Source organism: Phoenix dactylifera, chromosome 9 (genome assembly GCF_051530095.1).
Source record: "Phoenix dactylifera cultivar Ajwa chromosome 9, Ajwa_hap1_PhDact_Kaust_v1.1, whole genome shotgun sequence".
Classification (NCBI taxonomy): domain Eukaryota; kingdom Viridiplantae; phylum Streptophyta; class Magnoliopsida; order Arecales; family Arecaceae; genus Phoenix; species Phoenix dactylifera.
The window spans coordinates 21,338,391-21,362,754 of NC_143198.1; the positions used below are offsets into that span (position 1 = coordinate 21,338,391).

Sequence of the window (24,364 nt, forward strand, 5' to 3'; positions counted from 1 at the left end):
TGGGGAATTATTCCGAGTATTGGCTGGCTATCCCACGCTTCATCTTCAGCTGTCCAAGCCCCCAATCCAGCCATCTGCAGTCAGCTTCCTGATTCCAAATCAAGGACTTCTCAGATTGAGCATTCCCTTTCCCAGCCGTCCACGACCCTCTCGCAATGCATGCCAAAGATCCCGCGGCAGGCTTCTTCGTCGACAATCTCGTGCTATCCCACGCGTCCGTCCGCTCCTCCCAAGGCTCATCCGTCCGCATCCAAGCTTCCACGTCCAGCTCTCACGATTTCCTTCCCCATCCAGCGCGTCTCACAATCCTCAGCATCCGCGTCCGGGTATCTCGCAGCTGGTTAGGATGCTCCTCACGAACGCACTCCTCGTCCGCTCATCCCGTTCGCCTTACGAGCCACAGCCTCATCGAGCCGTCCGCCTCTTCTGCATCTTCCAGGCGCCAGCCGTTCAATCACCCCACGATCAGCCTTCCTCCCAGCCGAGATTAGCATCTCCTTCTTCCGCGATGGAACAGCAGCGGATTCCGGACTCGCGATCGTCCTAGCATCTCGTTCTTCAGCCAAACCAGCGCATCAACCGAATCCCAGCGTCCCGAGCTCGCGATCCAGCCGTCCGTGGCGATTCTCCCGCGTCCAATTCCCTGCAGTCGTCCGTTTCCGCACCTCAAACTTCTTCCGCGATCCCAGCATCCGCAATCCATTTCCGTTCGCGTCTCAGCTTCATCTCAGCCATCCAAGCGTCTTCATCCGGGGGGCATCAGAATCCTATCCGTCGGTCTCCACCGCGTACGAGAAGGGGATCAAAGGCCAGCTTGATATCTTCCGCTCGGCTGGGGGAGAGCCGAATATCCCTCATTCGGTGAAAACAGAGGAGTCCCCATTCAAAGAAAAAAAACAGAGAGAGGAAACAGGGGAGGCCCTATTTCCAAAAAGAAAAGAGAAAAAAAAAAAGAAAGAAAATGAAAGGGGGATTAACGTGTGAAATGGAAGGCTAAAGTCCTAGGGAGGGTGATGGAGGAACCTTTGATGTATTGCTCTTTGAAGTAAACTCTAAACTTTTGCTTTCAATGATTTATATTTATTGACATGTTCTTGATCCATGCGTAGTTATTTCGTAGATAGATCTTTAATGGATTATGATTATTGATATATGAATTGCTTTAGTATTTGATTCATCGTAGACGTAGAAAGCACGATGAATGCTTAGAAATTGAGTTCATATGTTCATGAAACATATACCATGATTCGATCTATCCTACATTTCATCTTTAATCAAGAACCATAGAGTTTATTCCTTAGATGCAATATCATCAAGGGGGATTCCAGATCCCTACCATTTTTTTATTTCATTGAATTGTGTTTATTATTCTCTGCATTTAGTTTCTGAAAATCAAAACATCATTTTAATCCACAAATTTATTTAATTAATTAATCTGAAAATTACGCTAATAATCTATAAATTTCGTTCCCTGAGGATTCGACCTCGGACTCCCGAGATTTTACTACTTGTGCGATTCTCCTGCACTTGGGAGAACAATTTTATTTCTGCATCAGAGGTTCTGAGGTCGGACGTTCCAAGGTCGGACGCCGACTTCGGCTGTCCAAGGTCGGCGGTTGTGCGACTCCTTAGGGGTAATTATGTCGCTGGGGGAAAACCATATTCCCCCAACAAGTACTATCTCCAATGAAAATTTGTAGGAACCAGTGAAAACCTCTAAATCCTATGAGTGAGGAAAATAAAATCAAATACTTATATGTTGAAGTCTTTGCCCACGAATCTGATGGCTCCTACAAAGTTTGGCATAGTTCAGTAGATCTAGTACCTATTTTAGTTGCACCCTGTGCTACATCGAAGATAGTCTCTATTTAACTTAAATTCTGGACACAAGTAGCCAAAGAAGCCTTAAGCAAAAAATATTAACTATTCTATTTCCTACAAAAAGGTGATGAACTTATTTATCAACTATTCCAAACATCAAAACCTTTAGATGCAATTGGCTTGGAACGATAAACATGATCAGCGCTTCCATCAGCCTCATTACACCGACAAGAAAATGACTTGTGGAATCATGAAGGCCTGTTGCTTGAGCATATACACCATTTCTCCATGTTAGAAGCTGATCCCTTACTGGTGTGTTTTGCTCCATTCGCTACTGAAGGAGCTGCTGTTGTTTGGTGGCAGACAAATAATTTGTTACAGAACTTGCTTTGTAGCCATCTACATAATTTCCCTGTTAAATAAATTTAGCAATATGCTAAGTATTATACTAAAGTAATACACTAGCAGGTGTCAGCTAGAGTTACAGTGCACAAATACTTTGATCCATACATATCCATATCAGCATATATTCACCTGATTTTTCCAGTCCAATATTGGTTGACTATAGAGAACAGCTCCCATATTATTGTTCAAAGTCATTCTTATGGTTTAAAGCCCTTTCTGAATAAACATTTTATTACTTTATCGGATCGTTGCTAGGCACCAAGTCCCCAATATTAATTTTTCTGGATCTTATATAAGTACCCAAGATCTATCAAGTGAATAATTGATGTGTGACTAAACACACATCTGCGCGGATCCTCATATGCTCCCCATATTTAAGCCCTGACGTCCTCATCAGACTAAGGGTTCAAATCCTTTCAAATTTAATCATAAGCATCATGATCGGCCCATAGTCAGCCCTAATGGATCTGTGCTGCAGTGTCCCTTAGTCCACATAAGTTATAGGACAGATCCACTCTGATACCATTTGTAACAATTTAGGACCTTACCTAAAAATGGCTAGCCGGAATGTATTATTTGGGTTCCTTGATCCTATATAAGTATCCAAAATTTACTCAGCGAATAATCAATATGGGACTAAACATACGCTTGTACGGGTCCTCACATAAAGAGAATAATTTTAAGAGAGAGTCACCAAGATGGCTATGGAAAAAACACTGCCAGCCAAGAGGAAAAATTTGCATGTGCTACTTTAGGGGAACATTTCATTTAAAACAAACCACTCAAGTGTGCAAGTGAACTAAACACCAGGGTCACAACCTTTAGTGATTGAAGGAAAAGAGAAAAAAAATATATACAAGCATATGACCTGGGGGTGCTTTTTGCCTTTCACCTATGTATGATATTCAAAAACACAAACATTTCTAGCATCAAATTTCAGTAAATCATGTTAGATCAGTTTAAATAGTTGCTCTAGCCCATCCGAAAGGGCATATGAATATTGAAATAAATGCCACATGACAAGAAAAGATCAAGATGTATGCTCAACTGTGATAGGTATTCCTTAAAATGGTACTACTCGTGTCTCGGCGACAAGGTTGTTCAAAGCACTTACAATGTAGGAGGTTTCTTATCCATCATAGCTGGCGAGACACATCCAATTAAAACCTGTATTGAAAAGATACGAAATGTTTGAACATTTTCACATTGATTACATGATTTATGATGAAATACTAACAATTGAAGATGAAATTAAATAAATCACTAGTTCAATGCAAGACAATTTGACCTTGTGAGCAAGGGGATGAAGAAATGATCCAATCACTGAATCTTTCTTGCGGTAACCCATCCAACTATAACAACAAGAAGACGAAAACTCTGTCAGAAACGGGGATGATATTATGATAATTCTGCTGGCATTGATTTGCAGAGTGAGGTAGTCTGACCCAATCACTTGATCTTGAGATGACCAACCCAACGAAAGCAGGAAGATACGACTCATTCATTATCATCCTACACAGCATGAATAGGTCATTAGAAATCCAAGTGGACATCAAAAGTGTGCAGGGGTTTTGAACCCCATCTCCATGGGGATTTGAGCATGACATTAGTGTCCCACGATGTATAACAAGTTCATGATAGAAATGATGATTCTGAAAAAAATCCTTCTGTATCTTCCATGTCATATATTTTTTTTTTCTCTTCTTAAAAATGACTACTTTGTTGTAGCTGTTTGACCGTTTAAAACCATTGAATAAGTATCATGAAATTTGAAAAGCTCAGCATAAGCATTTATATATGAGTGTCGCATAATGCATGTCTGTGTTGGATTCACTAGTTGTCATTTGTCACTGCATGCACTCAGTCTCTCTCTTCCCCTTCCCAACCAGCATATACATGTACATGCAAAAAAAAAGACAAGAGAGAGAGAGACAGAAGAAAAAGAAGAGCAAACCTCCAAACTTCAAATGGAAATAGCAGCACAATATAATAATGTACCGAATGACAACCATGACAACCAACAAAAAATGACATCTAGGGTGTTTCTACTTTGTAGTTCACAACTAGCAAGGGCAAGATCTTAGAATCATAGCTAATATTATAACAGGACATATTTCTTGTCAGATCTCTTTCTGCAAGCAGTTGTCAACATGATGTCAACCATTTGGATAATCTTCTGAGCAGGGAAGTAGCATCAACAATATCTACAAGATAGAAAGGAACTTGAAGAAACAAGACAAGTAAATGACTAAATGGACAATTGAGACGAAGATGAAGAAGGAATTTTCAAGCAGTTTTAAGAGTTTGGAGCATTCCAAATTATCCAAGGGGATTTGAACATAAGATATTAGTGTGACACCTGAAGTTCCAAGTACACAAATGACAAAGATCAGGAGGGACAAGCCAAGTGGAAGTTCCAGATTTTGAATATAGCTCCCTTCTGTTTTCCTCGAATTTGGATATATGATTTTGATTTCCTTTAATCTTATATATGGTGCCCTTCACGCTCAGCGGAGTTCATGGTTGTTTTTCACATATTGCTAAGAACTAGCATTGTATATATATTGGGAACATATTGTACACCGGCCTAGAAATTTTGCCTACTCCGTCATGATTTTTCAGTAATAATAGCTGAGCTGCAACCAAATCTACATGTTGGGCCTCACAGCCCACCCTTGAAATCGGGTAGGCTTGGACACTAAATACAGGCTTGTAGGAAGGGCTAAGGCTAACAAACATGCCCAATTTGACAGTAGTGGTGGACTTTCGAGGGCTTCGAAAGACATGTGGGGGGCTTGGAGGGGGGTGGAGCGATAGTGAGGAGGGTGGGGGCGAGCGAAGGGTGAATCGGGAGGGGCAGTGAGATTGTCTGGTCTGCTTGACCAGCCCATCTCTAAAACAGCCCCAAGCCCACACACACACATGAAAAAAAAAACAAACAAAAGAAATTTTTTGGGGTACGTGCCTTGCACGTGTCTAGCTGGAAGAGGACCCCTGATGGGAGTCTTCTTCCTCGATGACTCCTAGTGGGAGTTGGAGTTCTTTAAAGGGACTGGAAATTAGAAAATCGTAGCCTCCACCTATATTTAAGAGCCTCCACACCACAGCTTAGCTCCAACGCCTATGATCTACCCTCATCACCGAATGCCACCTTCGTCCCTCTCTTACTATTGTCCCCTATTATTGTGCTTGCTAGAAATTAAGGCTCTTGTTGGAGCCAAGATAGGCCCCCACCTCTCTTCTCTTTACTATGTCATTCTTCCTTGGACCTTAAATCACCACTGCCAACTTCGATTTTTTGCCAAAAAACAACCAAGAAGAAAGCCATTATTCCATCCCCTCTTTTTGGCCATCTTCTCTTCCTCTTTTCGGCAATGTCTGCCAGCGACGCTCGTTGCCGAAGCCCTCGATTGGTCCTCCACGTTGGCTTGTGGCTATCATTGGAGACCAAGCCAGCTTGGACCTAAAAATGACCGAACAAAGGGCCTCTTGCTTAGTCCTATTTTTGGTTGATTTCCACACCTCTTTTCCATCGGTCACTATCGCCAGCCATGCATTGCTGCTTCTGCCATACCTTTGGCCAAGGTCCATCAGCGCCACTGCCCAATCACCAGCCCTTCTCCTCCACCATTCTTCCCCTGTAAAGGAAAAAAAAAAGAAAGAAGAACAAAAGTTCCCTATGTAATCACCCTCTTTCTCTCTCCTATTCTTGACCCATGGGCCCCACCAGTGTCCTTGCAACATTAGTTGAATCATAGTAAAGGATCCCCCATCCACCAGTGTCGTGGCCCCTTAATTGAGTTCCTTAACCTCTTTATGACTCCCCAAGACGAAGCCATGACCACCAATGGATGGCCAACAACCATAAAAAAAAAGAAAATCTCCTTGTCACCTATTTTTCCAGCCCTTTTTTCTTTTGATTTGTTGCCAATCGGTCTCTACTGCCAGCTATCCAATACCTCTAGTCGTCAACCATGCCCCCTGGCATGGTCTCCAACGATCGTCACCGCCCCTTTCTTTTTTCTAGGAGAGACGAAGCCTTCTCTTTCTCTCTCTACTTTCTTTCTGTTTTTCCTGTTTCTCTCTAAGCAAACCCAAAGATTCTAGTACAGAGTTTTGCCTCTTCTTGCTATGGACTCGAGTTGACCCCCACAAAGAGGCCCTAAACTGTCCTGGTGCCTAGGCAATTTGTCGGACTGATCATCTTGGCTCTTGTTGAGTATTATAGAAATCCACTATTGATGAACCCTATCAAATAATTTTGGCTTGGATTAAGCTCGTTCTTTATGATTCATCGATTGAATCGCTTAGACCCACCTAGAGCTGCCAAACATCACCTGACCAACCTTCACCCTTTTTCTTGTCATGTTAATACTATTAAAGTTATCAAAATAGGAATTAATTGTATGTTTAATATCTTTAAAAAGATCTAGCTGATTTGCCTAATGAATTTTGAAGGTTCAAAGTGGAAAAGGTAAGTATATCTTAGACTCCTTATTAGTTTTCAAATTATTATATATTTTCTATGCATATGGTTTGTCATTGATGATATCATTTTTTTAAGAGAAAATATCGACATATATATTACAAAAATGATACTTTGTTATGAAAAATGGTTTATTTTTAGTGAATATAGTTTGTTTTGTGAAACACGAATTTTGTCATACCATTTAGTGTTTTCTACTTAGTTATGTGTATGGGTTAAGAAAAAGGTATAAATGCTTTTAAGAGCCCTCAATTCTCAAATAGCTATAACACCCTATAGAATTAGGGGTCAATTGATACCCTAGAGCTAGCACCATATGAAATACAACTCTGCTAACACGTATAAAGTTGGCATATGAAATACGATACTTTGTCAATTACGAAATATGGCCCTATCACGAGTATAAAGTGATCTTAGCACAAATATCTATGAACAATGCTTTAAACTGTGATACGACTAAATGGAAAAGAATGGTTTATGATTTTGTTTGTAATATAAACTTGAAACTATGTTTATGAAATATGAATAATTTGTACTTTTGCATAATTTGTTTTATAACTTGCTTTATCATGTACTATAAAATACTTTATTTTGAAGTAATTATTACTTTCTTTAATGATGTATTGTTTAAATAAAAGCTTATACTCCGGTAAGGAAATGCAAGTTTTACTTATTAAGCACTGTAGCTCATATTTCTTCTTTCCAACTTTTTCAAATGAGTGACGTTACTAGGAATAAGAGTTGATATAGACTTGGAAGGTTCATGCTAGCAAGTTCGGAGGTTTTAGTAGTAGGATTTTAATTTATTAATTGCTTATGAACTTGTAGTTGGTGACTTATGGTATTTAAATTTGAATTTAGATGCTCTGAACTGGTATTTATTTAATTACTTAAAGAATGATGGAATTGGACCTTTTTATTATAATTTATTTATGATGGATTTGTATGCAGATTATGATCGTTGGCTTCATATTATCGTGGGCGGTACCTTATAGTAGCATAGCCATGTTATATTCCGAATTTGGGGCATGATAGGTTATTTAATAGTTTGGCCCATTCACCAAGTATCAAGCTTACAGGGTGAATCATTTTATTTCCCCATCGGTTCGGTTTAGTATGCCCCAAATCCTACAGTTTTGGGTAGTACCACAATTCAGGGCCCAGAGAACTTCTAATAGCCGGGCCCATAGAACTTTTGATGTGCACTAAAGTGCACCAAATCGTTCTTCCATTTCAATATATTATACAGTTGAATCTTGAGATCTCTAATTCGTCATGGTTCTCTTCATAGGAAATAATATGATTGGCCTTATCTTCGTTGCCCACCTCCAATGACTTATGGTTGTCCATCAAGCCCGGTCTCTTTCCATGGACTGCACCAGAAGGTTAGGATTTTTGGGCTCAATAAGTGAGGGCCTACTCCTGACCATACTCGGAAGCACAAAAGACCGTTAATAAGTCTTTCATCCCTCCACCTGCATTCTTATCAGTTTCTTCCCAACCGAAATCCCAGGCCAGCCCAAGTCTCAAGCAAAATTAAATAACTGATTAAATAAATAAGAAACAAATGAACTCAAAGTTAAAACTAAGAAAAAAAGAATCCAAATTTAGCCCACGCTCTCTGTCCAACCATCAGGCCAAACAAACCCGGCCATTTCTGTCCATTGGAAACAGGCAAAAATCAAAAACTAAATAACCATAAAGCACTTTTTTCTTCAAAAATCCCAGATTTCTTCTGTAATTGTTTTTTTTAAAAAAATCATAATCCTCAATCTTTATTCTTATGGTTTCAGCTTGAGAGTGGATTGATTCACTCTTGGGTTGATACACAGAAGCACAATATCCATCATGGGGATAATAAGCTGCACAAAGAGGAGAGGAAAGAAGATGATGAGTTGTGTCTGTTGTAACGAGTCGCCGGAGGAGAACAAAAAGCAAACAAAGAAGAGGAAGACAAAGTGGCCATGGAGGATGAGGAAGGAAAGGAAGAAGAAAGGGAATGGACTTAAGTCCCTTGTTAGCAACATGTCCTTCAGATCCAGTATGCACTTTCTTCCCTGCTCTTATCTTATCAAGACAATAATTATCATGGTCGAAATGATAATTCATTTTTTCTGTTTCAATATATAAGCTAAAAATTTGTTGACATTGATATTGAAATTGAGTTTTTTTTGATAGTTTGAAGGATAATTTTTTAAATTTGCATCATTTATTAGGTTTATTTCATGTTGCAGTTCTTAATAGAATTTTTAAGAAGTTATGTGCTGCCATCTCAATTTTTCTTCCACATTCAATGTCATATTTTGGTGATACATTAGGATAGAGTTAGCTTGGACTAATTCAGATGTGTCGATAAAAATGGTTCATCAAGTATGAGTTTATAATTGCTTTGTATTGATGATTGAATATCATACCGAAATATGCCATATTTTTTCCCTCACAGACAAAAATAAAGAAAAAATCATATCATTACAAAATTCTCCTGTCAATGAAGGCAAAAGTTTTAAAATTTCCCGATAACTTAATCTTATTCAATAGCTTTTAACTAAATATTTTATAGATGAATGAGTGCTATATTTAGGCCTTTAAAGGCAATACCTTCTTATACAACCATTCTACCTAAGAGGGTATTCACCAATAGGTGAGTCAACTACTAAAGAATTTTTTTTCCATTATATATGAGCTACAGCTATATAGGGCATGGCAAACTAACAAGTAACAAATAGGCCAGCATATTAAATAAAAAAGTTTAGCAGGACACTAGCTTGACCCTGAACTAAACATTAGAAAGCCCTTGTTTAATAATTCTTCAAGGAAGATGAACAAAATCAAGAGAGCACCATATTTCCATTCTAATATTGCTTCATCCCACTTATAGTGTTTCAAAGTGGCTTTATCTATTGGTTATTTATTTATTTTCCTTTCTTTTCCCTTCATAAAAAAATAATTATTTCCTTCATTCCTTGTTTCAAATAAATGGTTGAATGAAAACTCTGTTGCAGCTTTAGGACCAATTTCTATAGTTCATTTTGTCGAACCAAACCAATTTTACTTCTAGTTCAGATCCACTTTTCCATTTCTGAGGAAACCAAAATTTTATGTTTGCAGATAGTGACAAGCATAGGTCTGCAGCTGAGGAAATTTTGCGGATTGGCAATGAAAATATTGCATCTCGGGTATTCAAATTTCATGAATTGGCAGCAGCTACCAAGAACTTCAGCACCTCGAACCTACTTGGTGAAGGTGGATTTGGAAGAGTGTATAAAGGACGCCTTGAAGGCACGAATGAAGTAACGCCATTTCTAGCAATCTTTCTTCTGCTATAGACTATAAAAGGAGCCTGATCTAATTCTCAGTTTAACTTCCTCAGGTTGTAGCAGTTAAAAAACTCGATAGGAATGGATTTCAGGGAAACAGAGAGTTCCTTGTTGAAGTACTAATGCTCAGTCTCCTACACCACCAGAATCTTGTCAGCTTGCTTGGATATTGTTCTGGTGGTGACCAAAAGATTCTAGTATATGAATACATGCCACAGGGTTCATTGGAGGATCATCTCTTAGGTATAATTCATGAGACTGTTGATTCCTTTCTTTATACAATGAGCCAAGGTTTCTCCAATTAACCTTTGGTTTTACTTAATTACCTACAGATCTATCACCAAATAAGAAGCCACTGGATTGATATACAAGAATCAAAATCGCAGTTGGTGCAGCCAAAGGCCTTGAGTACTTGCATGATATAGCCAACCCGCCTGTGATTTACCGTGATTTAAAAGCATCGAATATACTTCTTGATGAAGATTACAACCCAAAGTTATCTGATTTTGGCCTAGCCAAGCTTGGTCCAGTAGGAGATAAGAGCCATGTTTCTACAAGAGTGATGGGGACTTATGGCTACTGTGCTCCAGAGTATGCATTAACAGGCCAGCTAACAAAAATGTCGGATGTATATAGTTTCGGAATTGTGTTTTTGGAGCTAATTACTGGAAGGAGAGCCATAGACTTTACAAAACCAACACATGAGCAACACCTTGTTCATTGGGTATGTCTACTAATCTGACTTTACCTTATGGGGCTTACAAAATATACATTACATACAGTTTGGTGGCATAAGAAGTTAAAATGTACTTTGTTTCAGTTCAATTGATTGCCCAATTAAAGCTTGTGTGGCTTAAGCACTTACAACCATGAGAGATAAGGTGTGACCTTTCTATGATAACTGCTCACAAGATATTTTATGACCAAGATGAAGAGATGTGAAGCCTGTTTGTATCAAGGCTAAACTGAGCACTGATTAATTTGCTAACCTAGCTCAACTTTGAGTTTGATGCTCACTGAGGCACTAGATTCTCAAAGAGCTTTGTAATGTTACATCTTCAAAGATCCACTCTCCTTTCCACCACTACTGTATTATACAACCGTAAGTTTAATCTACGAAGAAAAGAAAGCTGGATAATATTATGTCTTAAAAACTAGAGTGAATTATGCATGAAACCATTCGGAGATTTTCTTTATAATTTGATGCATGCTTCCATGTTGTTTGCAACATCACAATGTGAATGTGCATGTATATATATGTATGTGTGCATGTATCTGTATATGTACATAAGCTTGTATATGTTTGTATGTATATATGATAGGGTCCGATTCAAGTTACACTTTGTGTAACTCTTACAGAGATGTACATCCTGTGTGTTGGATGATGGAGTCCCATATCGATAATTTGAGTTATTGGAAATGATGTACTATCTCTAAACTATTTACAATCATCTGATTTAAAAATCTCCAACCTATGCATCAAGTGGTTAAAATTTAGACAATTTATTGACTTTTTGATCATAAGCTAAAAGCCTCCAAATCACATGACTTTTTATATGTAAGTAGTTTAGAAATAATAGAATATATCCAATAAATTGATCATCAATGTGGGATCCTCACCGTCCAATTCAAAAAAGGTATAACTCTATAAGATTTACACCAAGTGTAGCTCGAACACATCCTATATTGTTGCCCAGATAGACAACCCAAGAGGGGGGGGGTGAATTGGGTTTTTAAAATAATTTGAATATTTAAAACTTTGTGGATGATTAATTAAAAACTATAGCAAGTTATTTAATTAAAGCCTAGTGCTGTGAGTAATGTGCGGGGAAGAAGATGAGAGACAATGCACTACAAACACAAAGTTTTATAGTGGTTCGGAGCTAACCCTTGCTCCTACGTCCACTCCCCAAGTCTCACTTGGGAATTTCACTATAACCCTCTTGGATTACAGCCGGTTGTTTTGCAAGCTCACAACCAAACTTGTTGTTTTACGAGCTCACAACGAACTCGGTCGGTTTTTCCAGGCTCACCGACTAGAACCAACCCCGATTGTTTTCCCGGGCTCACAATCAAACCCTTACGCACGTTGGTTTTAACTTGGCTCACCAACCAACCTTAAACCCCTTGATTCAATCCCCCGATTGAATCAAGTAAATACAAGAGATAGAAGAAAACAGAAAATAGCTTCTCAAAAAGCAGATTTAAAACAATATAATCGTAAAGGAGTTAGAAGCCCTCAAACGCTTTTAAGCTGGTGAAGAGGTATGGCTTCTGGAACTCCGGTCTCCTCTTGAAAGAGTGGTCGACTCGAATGCAGGAGGAGGAAGCTTTGATTGTTGGGAAGAAGTTGTTGGAGCAGTAAATGCAGATCTCCCCTTTTTCGTTTAAGAGCACTTGGAGAGCTTGAAAACTTGAATGCTTGGAGTGGAATATCTGTTCTCTACCTTGCTACAGTCTTCTGTGGCTATTTAAGCCAACCCCCACGGAAACTAGCCGTTACTCTGCTTTTTCTGGCCGTTCTGCACACTCTGCGCAGCCTGACAATATGACCGTTGGTGGGTTGGAGTCGACTCGCACGATCAGGAGTCGACTCGGCTGTAGCGGGAGTCGACTCATGCTTTTCCCGAGTCGACTCGGCAACTGTTCCAATTTTGAATTAAAGTTGCCGTCACGATTAGGAGTCGACTCGTCTTGACCTGGAGTCGACTCGCCAACTTCTGGAGCTGACCTGGCAATTTTGGAGTCGGCTCATCCACTGAAGTCCGTGGATCCAAATTTGAATTTTGTCCACTCGAGTCGACTCGACTGTCCTGGGAGTCGACTCGAATCTCAGAGCCCGAACTCTCGATTCTCTGTCTTTTGGCTCATCCAGTCTTGGAGTCGACTCGAACTTCCTTGGAGTCGACTCGGCTCTCAGTTTCCGAAAGTTGGTCTTCTGCCTTTTGGTGTGAAGCTTGTCTTGGAGTCGACTCGAGCTGTCTGTGAGTCGACTCGAATCTCAGAGGCAGTAACATGGTTTTCTGTCTGTCGATGGTCGCTCAGTCTCGGAGTCGACTCGCGTATTGCGGGAGTCGACTCGAATCTCAGAGTCCATAAAATTCTCTCTGACTTTTTCTTTGTGTACCGCTGAGAGTCGACTCTCACCTTCTTTGGAGTCGACCTGCCAACCATCGGAGTCGACTCGCGCTCCACTGGAGTCGACTCGAATCTCAGAGCCGAAAACTGCTCTCTGACTTTTCTGCCTGACTGCTTGGAGTCGACTCTTACTTTCCTGGAGTCGACTCGGTGAACATTGGAGTCGACTCGCGCACTTCAGGAGTCGACTCGTTGACAGGTTCTGAGATGAAGCTTTCTGTTCTTCTTTCTGTTCTCAGTCGGAGTCGACTCGTACTAATCTGGAGTCGACTCGAGCTCGTGCCAGTGAACTTGATACGCTTGGAGTCGACTCGTGATACTCGGGAGTCGACTCGAGTCTCAGACATTGGTTCATGCAGATTTCTTAACTTATCCAAAATACTATGAACCAAGTCTAGAAACACTTGGACAGGATTTTCACTGAAACACTCAATTGAATTCATTAGTAATCACAAGATATACTCAAATGCTTTGAGCTCATCAAAATCAAATGGGATTTTAATCAATCACTCCACAATCTCCCCCTTTTTGATGATGACAAAACTTTGAGTATATGTAAAATGACTTGCTCAATAAATAATGAAATAAAATTCATAAATGAATTCAAATGTCTGATAATTTAATTTATCCAAGTTTGAAAGGAGTGAAACATTAAATTTCGGAGTTAAAGCTCCCCCTTTCATTTGGAATTATATAAGCCTTCATACTATGCAATCAATTGTTTGGCTTATATGTCATTAATGATTTAGTTTGAATAAAATTCAGATTCTCCCCCTCAACATATGCATTCAACTATGTTTTGATTTTTCTGAATTTCCTTTTCATGTTTTGAAGTATTTGAGCTGAAATTTTGGTTTTTAGAGAGAAAATCTGTCAATTTGTTCTCGAGTAGGATTCAGCTAATCTCCGAATATCCCTTGAATAGATTCTGGAGATTACTCCATTAGGAGCCCCAAAAGAGAGATAATGAGCCTCGAGGTACCGAATCCACTTAGAACAAATTTGTGTGTGTTTTTAAGAGTTTATCTTTTTATTGATTTTTTTTACATATTTTATCCATATTTCTCCCCTTTTACATATTTTATACATATTTCTCCCCCTTTTTGTCATCATACCAAATAGGAGGTAATCACACACAATCAATGGCACAACCAACAAATGGCACATCAAATGGCACATAATTGAAGATAAAATGTCTACTCATTGTATTGATATGAATGTGAACACATTTGAGCATACAATAAGTAAGGTAAAACAATACATCACACAAAAAACATCTATGGCCTCCTCGAGGATGAGGCTCCCCCTCTCGAGGATGCATCTCCTCCTCTGGAGGATGTGGCTCCTCCTCTCGAGGATGTGGCACCTCCTCTCGAGGATGGTGCTCCTCCTCTCAATCGGCTCTGCTCCATGAGGAGGGTGACTGCATCTGTCACATGTCCGAGCTGCGTGATAATAGACGTGGTGGCTCTGCTATGTGTAGTGGAGAGCTCTGTCACCGACCCCTGAAGCCCAGTCACCGAAGTCTGTAGTGCGTCCAGCTTGTCGATGAGTACATTCGACAAGCGCTCGGCCCCCTCGGTGGTGGTGTGCATGTCACGACCTATCTCCTCTCGCATCTGTCGAGTGGAGCTCGTGACCTCACTCATGCTGTGGAACTGGGCCTGCACCAAGGTCCTGATGTTGTAGATCTCCTGCCGCACCTCAGCCGTCATGTCTGTCACGGCTGTCAAGGAAGGGACCAGGGCAGAGGAAGTGGGCGCAGAAGAGGGAGCAGGCACCGAGCCTCGGATCTCCCGAAGCAGCTCGTCCTTCAGATCTCGGACGATCTCCTGCCGCAGCTCCCGGAGCTGCTCTGGATCAATACGGACCTCCATAGATGGTGGAACTGAGGAGGAAGGTCCGGCAGAGGTGGTAGGAGCAGGAGGAGTGGATGGGAGGTCTGGATGGTCTGGAAGGTCTGGGTAGTCTGAATCTGGCTCAGGACTGGGTGATGGTCTGGTGGTCTGAGCAGTGAGAGTGGACTTCCTAACCCAGATCCCTTCTCTCTTCCGAAACCCCATCCTGTGCATAGTCCCCGTACATAAGCGATCAGTCCATCGCAAGGCACGAGAGGGTTCCCTCTCAGGAATGGGAATCTCGTACTGCCTAAAAAGAAGAGTGAATAACATCCCGTATGGGAGTGAGAGCCTAGGTCTATCTAGGGGCTCACACATATACCTATAAATGAGCTTTGGAAAGTTGATCGGGGTGTCCTGAAGGATATAAGACATAATAGCTAAGTCCCTCTCATTCACAAAATCAAATCTCCCTGTCTTAGGGAAGATGGACCTGGACAGAATGCTCAAAAGGATTCTCACTTCAATAGGAAGTGAGCTAGCCGATACCTCATCTAGGGGGGACTGAGGTGGATGCCCTAGGACGACTGTAAGGGCGTCAACCCTATCCTCAGGATGTGCAGGAGCCACCCCTACTAATGGAAGGTGGAGGATATGGGCAATGAGGTCCTCTGTGACACGCAACGGGACACCTACTACCGTGCCCTCGATACCTCCATCTCCCCGATGGACGGTACTGTAAAACTCTTGAACTAGGCCAGGATAGGTGGGAAGGTCCAAGGTGAGGAAGTACTCTAGGCCCTGGGCTCTAAGCCTATCGCCTATGGTGAACCCTTCCCGGGAGAGATAGTCGAAATCGACAAACCTCCCGGAGGTGACGGCCTTCCCGGCCAACGGCCTAACGAGAACCACCCTAGGCGGGGAACGATCCGGAGGTGGTTGCCTCGCGGGATCGTGCCGCGCCTTGGAGCGCCGCTCGGGACCGGCCTCGGGACGGGACCTCTTCCTAACGACGGTCTTACAAGGCATCTTGACCTAAACGGGAAGAAAAATACCTTGAGGACGGTGAAGGACCGACAGAGGAAGCTCGGGACGGACCGGAAATGACCTAGGAACGGACGGAAACTCAATGTCCGGCGAAGAATCGACGGGAAAAGGGCTTGGAGACGATCGGGGATGACCTAGGAGTCGGCTCTAGGGCTTTGTGAACAGTGGCGGCTTGAGGAAAAGTGTTTGCGAAACGACAAACCTAGGGTTAAAAAGTCGGATCCCGACTGCGAGTCGACTCCCCTGAGTCGCGAGTCGACTCGACCTCGAGTCGACTCCAGAATATGTGCGAGTCGACTCTCTGTTAGCGCATGTAGACTTCGAGTCGACTCCCGACAGTGTGCGAGTCGACTCCCCCTCAGCTGCCAACTTTGCGAGTCGACTCCCGCAAATGCGCGAGTCGACTCCCCCTTAGGAGCCGGCTCTGAAACTTACTTGAGTCGTCTCTAACCTTGGCACGCACCTAAAAACCATGCCATAATCGTGCCAAATGAGGGAAAATCACCTAATTAAGGACTGATTTGATGATCACTGCATAGAAACTCTATTTTAACCTCATTCTAATCATCAAAATCAATTAATCTAGTGAAAACTCCCACTAGGATGGATCAATTACTCCTAATCCCCTTCTAAGCTCACTAAACCTCTCTTCACTTAGGGGTTTTGTAAAAATGTCTGCTAATTGATTATCAGTACACACAAATTGGAGTGACACATCACCATTCAATACATGATCTCTTATGAAGTGATGTCTTATCTCAATGTGTTTAGTTCTTGAGTGTTGAATTGGATTTTTAGTGAGATGTATGGCACTTGTGTTATCACAATTAATGGGGATTTTATCTTGTTTAATGCCATAATCTTCTAATTGTTGTTTAATCCATAAGATTTGAGCACAACAACTCCCGGCTGCAACATATTCAGCTTCTGCAGTGGATAATGCAACCGAGTTTTGTTTCTTGCTAAACCATGAGATTAGGTTTTCTCCTAGAAATTGACAAGACCCGCTGGTACTTTTTCTATCAAGTTTACATCCAGCGAAGTCTGAATCTGTGTACCCTATTAAGTTTAGGCTAGATTCTTTAGAGTACCACAGTCCTATGTTCTTAGTTCCTATTAAGTATTTAAAGATTCTTTTAACTGCAGCTAGGTGTGATTCTTTAGGATTAGCCTGATATCTAGCACACATGCACACACTAAACATAATATCAGGTCTACTTGCAGTAAGATACAGTAAAGAACCTATCATACCTCTATAAAGTTTTTGATCTACAGATTTACCTGATTCATCTTGGTCTAACTTGCACGATGAGCTCATGGGGGTGCTGATTGATTTGTTTCCCTCCATATCAAACTTCTTGAGCATCTCCTTGATATATTTGGCTTGATTGATGAAGATGCCTCCTTCAGATTGTTTGATTTGAAGCCCGAGGAAATAGTTCAGCTCTCCCATCATGCTCATCTCAAACTCACTCTGCATCAAATCGGCAAACTCTTCGCAGAGGCGATTGTTAGTAGCACCGAAAATGATATCATCAACATAAATCTGTACTAATAACATATCCTTATTTTTCTTTTTCAGAAATAAAGTTGTATCTACATTTCTCCTAGAGAATTCATGTTCTAATAGGAATTTACTAAGTCTCTCATACCATGCTCTAGGTGCTTGTTTTAGTCCATAAAGTGCTTTGTTCAGTTTATACACATGATTAGGGTATTGATGATTTTCAAAACCAGGAGGTTGTTCTACATACACCTCCTCATTAATAAACCCATTTAGAAAAGCACTTTTTATATCCATTTGATATAGCTTGAAGTCCTTAGAGCATGCATAAGCTAATAGAAGTCTAATCGCCTCAAGTCTAGCTACGGAAGCAAAGGTTTCATCAAAATCTATGCCTTCTTCTTGATTATAACCCTTTGCTACTAGTCTTGCCTTATTCCTTATAACAATTCCATTTTCATCTAGCTTATTTTTATATATCCATTTAGTACCTATAATTGGATATTCAGAAGGTCTCTCTACTAGATCCCACACTTTGTTTCTAGTAAATTGGTTTAGTTCTTCTTGCATTGCATTTATCCAATTTACATCATTTTCGGCTTCTTCTATATGTTTGGGCTCAAAGTGTGAAACAAAAGCTAGATGGTTATTCAAATTTCTAAGAGATGCTCTAGTCCTAACCGGTTGTGATGGATCATCTAGAATTAGTTCCTTAGGATGCCCGTGAGCATACCTCCAAGCTTTAGTTAGCCCATGATCCACTATAGGCTCTTGGTTTGATGATTCTCCTTCAATCAACTTTTGATTACCATCTTGTAATCCCATCTCATCTATCTTTTCTTCAAGTATTTCAATATCATCATCAAGATTAGCTTTCTTACTAGAGGAGATGTCACTAGAGTCATCAAATACAACATGTATAGATTCTTCTATAACTAGGGTTCTTTTATTAAAGACTCTATAGGCTTTACTAGTTGTAGAATAACCTAAGAATATTCCTTCATCAGATTTAGGGTCAAATTTCCCTAGATTATCTTTCCCATTATTATGTACAAAACACCTACATCCAAAAACATGAAAATAGTTAACCTTTGATTTTCTGTTTTTCCACAGTTCATAAGGTGTTTTCTTTATGATGGGTCTTAATAGAACTCTATTTAATATATGGCAAGAAGTATTAATGGCTTCTCCCCAAAAGTACTTAGGGAGGTTACTTTCACATAACATAGTCCTAGCCATTTCTTCTAGTGTTCTATTCTTCCTTTCCACAACTCCATTTTGTTGTGGTGTCCTAGGTGCAGAAAAATTATGAGTTATCCCCTTTTTACTACAAAATTCGTCAAATAATTGATTTTCGAATTCGGTACCATGGTCACTTCTAATGGCTATGACTGAAGACTCTCTAGCATTTGTTACTTCCTTATGGAACTTTTTAAACATAGAAAATGCTTGGTCCTTATGCGCTAGGAACATGACCCATGTGTACCTAGAGTAATCATCTACTATAACTAGACCATATTTATTTCTACCTAGGCTTGTTGTTCTAGTTGGACCAAATAAGTCCATATGTAATAGTTCTAGTGGCCTAGAGGTAGAGACACATTTTATAGATTTAAATGAGTTCCTAGATTGTTTGCCAAATTGACATGCTTCACAAATTTTGTTCTTTTCAAATTTTAATTTTGGCAAACCTATCACGGAATCTCTTTTAACAAGTTTAGTTATTGTGTCCATGCTTGCATGACCTAACTTGCGGTGCCATAACCAACTAGCATCATTATCTTTAGTTTCATTAACAACTAAACATTGGTTATGTTTTGCAAGATCTTCTAGGTCTACCACATATACATTTCCACGTCTAATCCCTTTAAATACTAAACTATTATCATTAGGATTTGTTATAATACATAGTGATGGTTTAAACATAACATCATATCCTTTATCACATAATTGACTAATGCTTAACAAGTTATGCTTAAGACCATCGACATATCTAACATTATCTATAAAAGTAGAAGGGGTGATTTGAACTTTACCAATACCAATGATGTGACCTTGGTTGTTGTCCCCAAACGTCACAGCACCTCCCTTCTTAGCTTCAAGGGTGAAAAATTGGTCTTTATCACCCGTCATGTGCCTTGAGCAGCCACTATCCAAATACCAGCAGTTCTTGTTGACCTTGGCTGCAAGACACTCCTACACAAGCAAATTATGTCATCTTAGGTACCCAAGTTTTCTTGGGTCCTTCATGGTTAGTCAAGTTGGTTCCTTTTGGAACCCATACCCTTTTAATTTTTCTTTTAGTTTTTCTTTTCCTATAGTCACATGCATTTGCTTTATGTCCTACTATTCCACAACAAAAGCAAGTTATTTTCTTAACTTTAGTTTCTCCAGCTTTAACAAAGAAATTACTAAGAAGTTTTTGTTTATTTCTTGGTTTATATCCTAAACCCGCTTTATTAAATACGGCTCGTTGATTATTAAGTATCATGTTTAACTTTTCAGAACTATATGTAAACTTTTCAACTAAAGGTTTGTATTTTCCAAGTTCTTTAGTTAATGTTTGATTTTCTGCTTTTAAATCATTTAGTTCTTTTGTGAGATCCTTGTTTAAGGTTTGTTTATGATTTCTAAGTTCTGAAAGTTCCTTAGTTAGTTTTTCATTATCTTTCGTTAAGGTGTTAGTCTTTTTAATTAAGAGTTGGTTGCTTGTCTTAAGTTCTAGATTTTCTTTGGTGAGATTATCTTTTTCCTTAATTAATGAATCATGCTTATGAATATAAGTTTGGTTAGTTACTTTTAGTTCTCTGTTTTTAACATTTATATTCTTATACTCAATCATTAATTCATTAAACGCATCATAAAGTTCATCAAATGTAAAATCAAAATGCGTATCGGAAGTTACCTCGTTTTCGTTGGCCATGAAGCAGAAATTGGCCTTCTCTTCTTGTTCTTCATCCGATGATGAAGATGATGCGTCGGAGTCCGATAGGGTGGTGACAAGGGCTTTCTTCTTCTTCTTGTACTTGCTGCCCTTCTTTAGCAAGGGACACTCAGCTCGGATGTGTTCCGGCTTTTTGCACTCATAGCACCCGATCCCCTCACTTTCTCTTTCCTTACCTTTGTCCTTGCGGTAGGAATTTGAGGTGCCTCTCCTTTGATGATAGGACTTCTTGTGGTTGATGAATTTCTTGAACTTTCGCACAAGAAGTGCCTCACCACCATCTTCCTCATCTTCTTCTTCTTCACTGCTGCTACTACAAGATAAATCTTTGTTAGATGAAGTAGATTTTAAAGCTATTACCTTTTTCTTATGGGAGGACTCTTCCTCGTTGTGTTGTTTCATGGTGAGCTCGTGCGTCATAAGGGATCCAAGGAGCTCCTCAAGTGGTAACTTGTTCAAGTCCTTGGCTTCTTGAATTGCCGTCACTTTAGCTTCCCACGACCTTGGTAGACACCGAAGGATTTTCCTGACAAGTTCACTGTTAGTATAGTTCTTGCCAAGGCTTTTTAGGCCATTGACAATATCAGTAAACCTAGTGAACAAGCATGTGATTGTTTCATTTGAATCCATTTTAAATAGTTCATATTTATGAACCAAGATGTTTATTTTGGATTCCTTGACTTGATTCGTGCCCTCATGGGTCACTTCAAGTCTGTCCCAAATTTCTTTTGCAGAATTACAAGTTGAAATCCTATTGAATTCATTACGGTCTAAGGCACAGTAAAACACATTCATAGCTTTAGAGTTTAGTTGTGCCTTCCTCATGTCATGTTCATCCCAGTCCATTTCTAGTTTAGGTACCTTAACACCATCTACGTATATGGATGGGATGTATGGCCCATTTACTACAATGGACCACATCTCATAGTCTTGGGCTTGGATGAATATTCTCATCCTAGCCTTCCAGTATGAGTAGTCAGATCCATTGAAGAAAGGGGGTCTTTGGGTGGACTGACCCTCAATGTGAGAAGATCCAAATGGGGTTGTCATTTTGATCTTTTAACTCTTGAGTGGAAGAGTTTTTGGCTCTGATACCACTTGTTGCCCAGATAGACAACCCAAGAGGGGGGGGTGAATTGGGTTTTTAAAATAATTTGAATATTTAAAACTTTGTGGATGATTAATTAAAAACTATAGCAAGTTATTTAATTAAAGCCTAGTGCTGTGAGTAATGTGCGGGGAAGAAGATGAGAGACAATGCACTACAAACACAAAGTTTTATAGTGGTTCGGAGCTAACCCTTGCTCCTACGTCCACTCCCCAAGTCTCACTTGGGAATTTCACTATAACCCTCTTGGATTACAGCCGGTTGTTTTGCAAGCTCACAACCAAACTTGTTGTTTTACGAGCTCACAACGAACTCGGTCGGTTTTTCCAGGCTCACCGACTAGAACCAACCCCGATTGTTTTCCCGGGCTCACAATCAAACCCTTACACACGTTGGTTTTAACTTGGCTCACCAACCAACCTTAAACCCCTTGATTCAATCCCCCGATTGAATCAAGTAAATACAAGAGATAGAAGAAAACAGAAAATAGCTTCTCAAAAAGCAGATTTAAAACAATATAATCGTAAAGGAGTTAGAAGCCCTCAAACGCTTTTAAGCTGGTGAAGAGGTATGGCTTCTGGAACTCCGGTCTCCTCTTGAAAGAGTGGTCGACTCGAATGCAGGAGGAGGAAGCTTTGATTGTTGGGAAGAAGTTGTTGGAGCAGTAAATGCAGATCTCCCCTTTTTCGTTTAAGAGCACTTGGAGAGCTTGAAAACTTGAATGCTTGGAGTGGAATATCTGTTCTCTACCTTGCTACAGTCTTCTGTGGCTATTTAAGCCAACCCCCACGGAAACTAGCCGTTACTCTGCTTTTTCTGGCCGTTCTGCACACTCTGCGCAGCCTGACAATATGACCGTTGGTGGGTTGGAGTCGACTCGCACGATCAGGAGTCGACTCGGCTGTAGCGGGAGTCGACTCATGCTTTTCCCGAGTCGACTCGGCAACTGTTCCAATTTTGAATTAAAGTTGCCGTCACGACTAGGAGTCGACTCGTCTTGACCTGGAGTCGACTCGCCAACTTCTGGAGCTGACCTGGCAATTTTGGAGTCGGCTCATCCACTGAAGTCCGTGGATCCAAATTTGAATTTTGTCCACTCGAGTCGACTCGACTGTCCTGGGAGTCGACTCGAATCTCAGAGCCCGAACTCTCGATTCTCTGTCTTTTGGCTCATCCAGTCTTGGAGTCGACTCGAACTTCCTTGGAGTCGACTCGGCTCTCAGTTTCCGAAAGTTGGTCTTCTGCCTTTTGGCGTGAAGCTTGTCTTGGAGTCGACTCGAGCTGTCTGTGAGTCGACTCGAATCTCAGAGGCAGTAACATGGTTTTCTGTCTGTCGATGGTCGCTCAGTCTCGGAGTCGACTCGCGTATTGCGGGAGTCGACTCGAATCTCAGAGTCCATAAAATGCTCTCTGACTTTTTCTTTGTGTACCGCTGAGAGTCGACTTTCACCTTCTTTGGAGTCGACCTGCCAACCATCGGAGTCGACTCGCGCTCCACTGGAGTCGACTCGAATCTCAGAGCCAAAAACTGCTCTCTGACTTTTCTGCCTGACTGCTTGGAGTCGACTCTTACTTTCCTGGAGTCGACTCGGTGAACATTGGAGTCGACTCGCGCACTTCAGGAGTCGACTCGTTGACAGGTTCTGAGATGAAGCTTTCTGTTCTTCTTTCTGTTCTCAGTCGGAGTCGACTCGTACTAATCTGGAGTCGACTCGAGCTCGTGCCAGTGAACTTGATACGCTTGGAGTCGACTCGTGATACTCGGGAGTCGACTCGAGTCTCAGACATTGGTTCATGCAGATTTCTTAACTTATCCAAAATACTATGAACCAAGTCTAGAAACACTTGGACAGGATTTTCACTGAAACACTCAATTGAATTCATTAGTAATCACAAGATATACTCAAATGCTTTGAGCTCATCAAAATCAAATGGGGTTTTAATCAATCACTCCACATATATATTTATATGTAAGCATAAAAGTATGTATGTATGTATAAGTGCAAGTATATACGTATGCATGTATACATGAATGTTTTTGTGTGTATGTTAATGATTGTATTTCTTCTAATGGCTTAAATTAAACAGTTTAACTTCTCTACCGCGAGTCTAAGCATGATATCATCTTTTGGTGCAATTGTGCAGGCAGAGCCACTCTTGAGAGATAAGAGGAAGTTTGTACAAATGGCTGACCCATTGCTTCAGGGGAAATTTCCCATAAAGGGTCTATACCAAGCTCTTGCAGTTGCTGCTCTGTGTCTTCATAAGGAAGCAAGTTCTCGTCCACTAATTGGTGATGTTGTAACTGCTCTCCAGTTTCTGATTAATCCAAATACTGCAGAAGACTGTGAAGAGTCGATCCCTAAGAAATCACCTCCTCCTGATTCAGGGATAGAAAGAAATATTGCTGGGAATGACAATGTACTTATATAACAAAGAAAATCTAAAAAGGATGAGAAAAGCTGTTCTCCAAGCAGAGTGTAGGAGCTCAAAATACATGGTCTTATAACTTCATCACATTAGAGCTACAATGCTTGAAACTAGAGTATGGATCTAGGAGCTTCAAAAGCAACTTTCAAACTAGTTGCTTTTTTGATCTTATAATGCAAAATTTAACACATCCAAGGTATACATGAAGTGCTTTAGATACATTGTTTTTCAATTAAACTTTGTTGGCTAGGCTTGTGGAATCTACTAATTCAAGTTTAGTTTTTCAAAAAAAGAAAAGAGCTTTAGTTCTTGTTAAAAATTCAATG

At 40.5% G+C, this 24,364-nt stretch overlaps 1 pseudogene; it reads left to right on the plus strand.

Moving 5' to 3' along the window:
* Positions 1-9,810: 9,810 nt before the first annotated feature.
* On the plus strand, positions 9,811-24,077 carry LOC103695863 (putative serine/threonine-protein kinase PBL23 pseudogene; annotated as a pseudogene).
* Positions 24,078-24,364: the final 287 nt, after the last annotated feature.